We start from the raw sequence: 7199 nt of genomic DNA, 5'->3' as shown, positions 1-7199 counted from the left end.
AGCTGTTTTGTCAAACCTGGTGATGGTAGAAAGAATAATGGTCTCCCTAAAAATGTCCATGTCCTAATCCCCAAAACCTGTGAATAAGTTACTACATGGCAAACGGGACTTGGCAGATATCACTAAATTAAGGATATTGCGATAGTGAGTTACCCTGGATTGTCAAGGCAGGCCCAGTGTAATCTCAAAGGTCTTTGTTAAAAGGGAGGCAGGAGGGTCAGAGTTGGAGGAGAGGGCAATGTGAAGATGGAAGCAGGGAGAGAGAGAGTTCAAGATGCTATGCCACTGGCTTGAAGATGGAGGAAGGGGCCATGAATGCTGGTGGCTTGTAAAAGCTGGAAAAGGCAAGGAAACAGGTTCTCCCCTAGAATCTCCAGAAGGACCTCAGGCCAGGTGATACCTTGATTTTAGCCCAGTGAGAACCATCTTGGATTCCCGACCTCCAGAACTGTAAGAAAAGAAGTTTGTGTTGTTTTAAGCTGCCAGGTTGATGGTAATCTGTTATAGCAAGGATAGGAAACTGACGTGCTGGTCTTGAGAAAAGGAAGATCACCCATGGGCAGGCACTAATCTCCCAGGAATAGTGTGAACTGGAATCTTCAAAGTCATTACACTATGAATGTACATGTGAAAGAAGGGAAATATTACTCTCTCTGGACCAACAGGGGAGTCAACCAAGGTAGCATCCTTGCAAAAGCACTGCTACTTGGCTGATAAGAACACACACTATTATCCTGGGAAGGGGGAACTTGTTTTTAAAGAAACACGTGTTTTCCCTTAGACAATAGATATGATATACGTGCACTGTAGTTAACTTGAAAAATATAGAAAAACAGAATGAAAATTATCCATAACTCAACTCAGAAAACCACTATTTTAGCATTTTTCTTCTAACAAGTTTTGCAGTTCTTAAGATTATAGAGTATAAGCAAGTTTGAATCCTTTTTTATTTAATATTGTAAGCATTCCCCACATCACTATAAATCCTCTGAAAATGTTGCCTTTAATGATGATGCCATACTCAACTAGTTTTCATATTCTAAATTGACTTAACTATTACTATGTTATTGAGCACTTAAGCTGTTAGGGGTTTCCAGTACAATGAATAACAGTGCAGTGAATATTTCTATGTAATAATCTTTGTCTGAATTTTGGATTATTTCCTTAAGATGAATATCCAGAGGTGCAATAACTGGTTTAGAGGCTGTGAATAATTTCAAGGTCTATGAAATTTATTGAAAAATTATTTTTCCATTAGGTGTGTACTGATTTCCTCTTACTAGTAGTTTATATTGGCTAAGAAGTATGCATACAGTAATCTTAGGTCAGCAGCTTTCAAATATATTTTATTGGCTCACCCCGAGAAACACTGTGTATCATAACCCAACACACACACACACACACACACACACACACACACACACACACAGAAACAAAGCTTTCTCTTTCCCCATAAGATGCACTACTACTATGATGTTATGTTTTCTGTTATCTTCTAATTTTTTTAATGCTGGTTTTGATTCATAAGGTGATTTCAGGGCCTGTGAATGGGCCATGACCCAGTTTGAAAAACACTGCTTTAGATCATGGTGGTGGATCCAGCTGAGTGTAATTCATATTTGCATCCAGGAGGATTATAGGAACTACGCCTTCTAAAAATATCTCAAACCTCAAGTTTCCTGCCATTTCAAGAAACATGCTTATGTGATGAAGTGATCATAGCACTAGATTAAAAACAATATCTGTATTGAACAGCTGACCAAGCTTTGAAAAACCTGAATTTAGCTCTGCCTCAAACCTAAATGTCACCCGCATGAGTTCTACATTATAGATGTTTGTTAATTCACGAAATTCTCACAGGTACACACCTTGTGATTTCTATGCATTTAATAATGGAAGATGAAGTGGCAACAACAGATCCTTAAAATTTTGAATTCTGTGAGATTTTGATGTAAGTTGCACCTATGGTGCTATCAACACTTTTGTGTATCTGTGAGTTCTTCTAGCTAGGCTTTAAAAAAAGATTTCCATTTCCCAGCTAACATCTGGGGAAGGCGAATGAACAAGTAGTGGGCTTTTAAAAATAGAGAAAAGGACATAGCAGAAAGTAACCGTCTCTATTTTTAAACAGGTGTTAGATTAATTTTCTGGATTCAGGTCTAAGAGAAATTCCTTCTTGTGTGTTAAATGCTACCACGGTGATGAAATTTTTTAAAAGTCTACCAGCAAATATATCTAAAATATACTGTAGGCCATTCAGCTCTATATTTTATGAGAGATTTAAATGCCAAACATTTCATGAAACATATTGTATTTCTGATTGCTATTCTTTCTCTTTTTTTTCAGCTGGCAAGTAGATAGAGAGCCCTAGAAGAAAGACAACAATGATGAAACAGTTGAATGTTAAAGACGGTGAAAAAGTGCCTCAAAAATTTTCTTATCTTTTGTTTTTTATTCAGTTTTCCTTTAAAAAATTCAAAGCACTTCACAGACATCGTCCTCATTAATTTTCACAGTCCTTTAGTGTCAGAAACAGACAAAACAATCTTATATCCACTGAATAGACAGAGTTAGGGGGAAAGAAGGGCTATGGCCAAAGGAACTGCCCAGATTCAGAAGTCTGGATAAAAAGCTGACATTTGTTATTCTAAATCACCATCTCACATGTGACCCTGCCTTCAATCACAAGTCCCTCAAGAGTTTGAGATCCTGAGACCAGAGTCTGTTTGTTAAACACTAAGAGGGCACCACTCGTATGCCAGGAGCTGTTCCAAATGCTTTCCAGATAAAACTCGGTTAGTATTCATATCAAGCCTATGAAGTGGGTGTGATTATTATTTCCATTTTCCGGAGGAGGAAGCTGAGGCACTGAGATATGAAGGACTTGCCCAAGTGGAACCCGGGTTTGAAGACTACACATCAGGCTCCATGGTCTTAACCGTTGCACTCTGTTGCCTCCCCTACTGTAAAGTAAAAGAATCCTCAGCCTTTTCATTTGAAAGCCAACCTTCCCTAGGATCTTCTGTTGTCTGCTATTTTGGAGCATATTTTTTGACATGATGATTTTTGTTAGAGAAGGAATTCATAAGCGTGTGTGTTTGTGTTTGTGTGTGTGTGTGTGTGAGATATACACGGGTAAAGCAGAATAGAAGTTTACACACTACAACTCAGATGCAAAAAAAACCCAAGTAACCTTATATTCATGAACTGAGCCCATCCTGCTTGAGACCAGTGCCCTTCTTGCTCATGCTGAGGAAGACACCTAAAATTTTTTTTAAAATTTAACTCAGTCTTTTCCAGTTTAAAATTGTCAGCTGGGGGTAAATAGTGGATTCAAATTCTCTTCCTGTCTCAGGGCTGTATCTCCCTTCTCCTTGGGCACTTGGGTGCAGGGGATGGGGGTGCTTTGGGTTTCCCCTGCCTTCCACGAGATGGCCCTCATCCTACAGGGTCACTGGACCAACTGTACCCCTGATGCTGAGGAGTAGTGGGTCCTGGCTGGAATTCTGGGAATCACTGCTAAAGCTGAAGTTTCCTGATACAGCCTTTAGTCACGAGACCCTATGTTCTGTGACCTCCTCCTCCTGATTCCCAGCCTTCCTCTGGTCTACCAGTTTTCTTAGCATTCTCTCATCCACTACTGGTGCTTATGGGTCCTCCTCAAGCCTCCCCATGTGACATGTAGACTGGGGTCCACTGGGACCACTAACTCCTCTTGAATGAAGCTGCTCTATCACTCCTTAAAGGCATCAATGCAGGGCCATTGCCCAATGTGGGACTTCTTTGAATGCCCTGCGGTCTCCTCTGACATAAAACCCCAGTGTTCTCAGGTCTCTCAAAATGTAACAATGGGTTCCTTACACCCCTTCTGGAAGTTTCCACCCCACATGACAAGCAAGACATTTGTATCTGACCTTTCGCCCCTTCTCCCTTTCCTCTTTCAAATGTTTTGCCCTTATCCAAGTTCTTCCCTTCTCTATAATCCAAACTTTACTTCTTCTTATTTAAAGGGAAAATCTCAGAATTTAGAAAATACCTTTGTCACTCAGTAAAACCCAGCTTTCAATATGATTATCTTCACCGTGGCCTTCAAATCAGTTTGACAATTAAAGCTGAGCTATGATTTCTTTGACCCCAGTAGTGTTGCCTTCTCTCTGAAGCAAAGAACCATTGAAGAATTGTTGAAGCAACGGATGGAGAGTCGCCCAGCAACATGATTCCCCGGGAATGACAAGTAACATTCCTTGATTCAGGTACCAGTACTAGAGAATAATGAGACTTCAACTTAAAAATATTAATTATAGACTACTTATAGGAGTAGACTGATGTTATGGATAAATACACCTGAAAGGGCTCTTTTAAAAATTACACCGTAAACAACCGTCACAACCCTATCTCTTTCTTTTCTTGTTTTTTTTTTGGGGGGCTGCATCAGGCGTTTGTTGCGGCACGCGGGAGCTTCCTTGAGACGTGCGGGATCTTTCGTTGTGGTGCGCGGGATCTTTGTTACGGCGCGCCGTCTGCTCGCGTTTCTCTCTAGTTGTGGCACTCGGGCTCCAGGGCACGTGGGCTCTGTAGTTTGCAGCACGTGGGCTCTCTTGTTGAGCCATGTGAGCTCAGTAGTTGTGGCGCTCGGGCTTAGTTGCCCCGCGGCATGTGGGATCTTTGTTCCCCGACCAGGGATGGAACCTGCATCCCCTGTGTTGAAAGGCGGAATCTTTACCGCTGGACCACCAGGGAAGTCCCCCTGTCTCTGTCTTTCTTCTCTACTGCAGTCTGTCCTCGACCTCCTCTAACAAAAATATATTTTGTTCCTTCTCTGTTTTAAATCCCTTGACTTTCTGTCACCTTCAGGATTAAGTTGTTTCTTCTGTGATCCGGGCTCAGCCCAAAGTCCAGCTTGCTCTGCTGCCATCCTTTCCCCAGTGCATCCTGTGTCCCGGCTGCTGAAAGCTGAATTCCCTGGAGCCCCTCCTCGGCCTCCTGCAGTCACAACAACACATACTGCACATGCTGCCAGCTGACCTGAAGGCCTTTCATCCCTCTCCTCCACCCTGGCCACTTGTTCTTTAAGACCTAGCTCAAGTGGCGTCACCTCCAGGGAGCTTGTTTATAGCTTTGACATAAATTTTCTGAGTTTGATATGTCTCCTCTGAGCTACCTGAGGCCTCACTATTCTAGTATTTATCAAGTTTTTCTTTGTTTTTTGTTTTTATTGGCTGCGCCATGCACGTGGGATCTTAATTCCCTGACCAGGTATCGAAACTACGCCCTCGGCAGTGAAAGCACAGAATCCTAACCACTAGACCACCAGGGAATTCCCTATCAAGTTGTGTTTTAATGGTCTGTTTATCTATTTCTTTCTACCACCACCCTCCCACAGACAGACAGACAGACACACACACACACACACACACACACACACACACACACACGAGATCATGAGTTCCGTAAGGGCCATAACTTGTGTTTTTATCTCTGTATGCTCAGAATCTAGCATGAGTGTCTGAAACACATTAGATGCTCAAAAATTCTTCATTACTGGGGAGAAGAAAGGAAGGGAGGAAGAGGGAATTGAGGGTACATCAAGGCTCAGGAGAAGTAAGCATTAAGCTCGAGGTTGTTCTACTTATTGGTGCAAACAAATTGGCTAGAATGAAAAACACTGAAGGCATCAGCTTTTGTTCCCCACTTGATTTACAACTCCTAACATGTTTTGTTTTGCCTTTGCTATTAACAAGACTATTCATAGCAGGACTGGGTCACAGTGACTGCCACAGTGCTTGGCACTTAACAAGAGCTCAGTACCTATTGGTGAGTTGACTTGTCCAATGTTCCGTTTTGCCTTCCATGGCGCAGGCAACTAGGGATCTCCTGTCAATCTGTGGTTGTGAGCCCCCCAAAGGCCTGTGTGAATGTTCTTATTCCGTGCAGTACCCGTGCTCCTGAACAGTCGCCCCATCAAAATGGCCTCGTAAGGTAACATGGAAATCCAGGAGCCCCCAAATGTCCCAGTTTTCTCCATAATTGTCATTTCAAACTACCAGCTAGAGGGTCCCCATGACAAGCCTTTGACACAACAAGCTTTACCACCCCACTCCTCTCCTCCCCTTCCCAGGAAGATAGCACCTAAAGTCACCAGAAGTAGTAGATAAAACTTCTTCACAAGCCCAGTAGAGGAAAAGGGACTAAGTCCCTATTAAACCTCACAGAAGCCATAACTTGGACCAAGACCTCTGCTCTTGGATTTTTCCAACTGTTTTTTTTTTTCCAGGATGGCTTATACCTGCAACCATTACACACTTTAAATGCTGTATTGTATATAATCGTGCTTAGTTTCACTGGATGTAACTAGTATTTTGGACTTTTCCAGTATGTAGGTAGGACATGAAGTTACATTTGCTTTTAATGCCCAAACTAAGATTGTTTGAGCCTTAGCCAGCTGTACTGTGAGATATCAGCAGCTCTTAGTTTCTATTTATTTCTGGAAGTTTCTAAAGGTGTGCCTCATGAGTGCTTAGAAATCTGTTTGTCCACTAGATGATCATGCAGCATCACCATGTTATTTCTCTTCCATTCACCACGTCTGTCCCTCATGTTCTGGCTCCCCCAGGACAAAATCCACTGCTCTCAAAACTTCCTAAAGGGGGACTTCCCCGGTGGTCCAGTGGGTAAGACTCCATGCTCCCAATGCAGGGGGACCGGGTTCGATCCCTGGTCAGGGAACTAGATCCTGCATGCACGCCGTAACTAAGAAGTTCACATGCCTCGATGAAGATCCTGCATGCCACAACTAAGACCCAGCACAGCCAAAATAAATTAAATAATAAATAAATATAAAAAGAAAACTTTCTAAAGGAACCTCACTGTGTATTGCCATTGAGGATGGTGCCCTGTTGAAAACTAACCTCAGGGATGGTTTGGGGAGATTTCAGTGGACCTCCACAATCTTCTTATAATAAAAACAAGTCTCAGACCAAACTCTGCCACCCCTGCTGATACTTATTACAGGAACATTTATTAGCAAGCAGCAGGGACCAAAATGGTCCTAAAACCTCTTCTGTAATTTCAATGAAGTTCCAGCTCCCTGCCATTAAATTTGCCCTGATGACTCCAGCATTCCAGAGGCTGGATTCAGTTCAGGTTAGAGTGGGCTTTGGCAACCAGGAATCCTCAGAAACAGTGGCTGGATACGGGAC

This window comes from Balaenoptera musculus, chromosome 7 (genome assembly GCF_009873245.2).
Source record: "Balaenoptera musculus isolate JJ_BM4_2016_0621 chromosome 7, mBalMus1.pri.v3, whole genome shotgun sequence".
Classification (NCBI taxonomy): domain Eukaryota; kingdom Metazoa; phylum Chordata; class Mammalia; order Artiodactyla; family Balaenopteridae; genus Balaenoptera; species Balaenoptera musculus.
Note: the sequence above shows the minus strand (reverse complement) of the source record.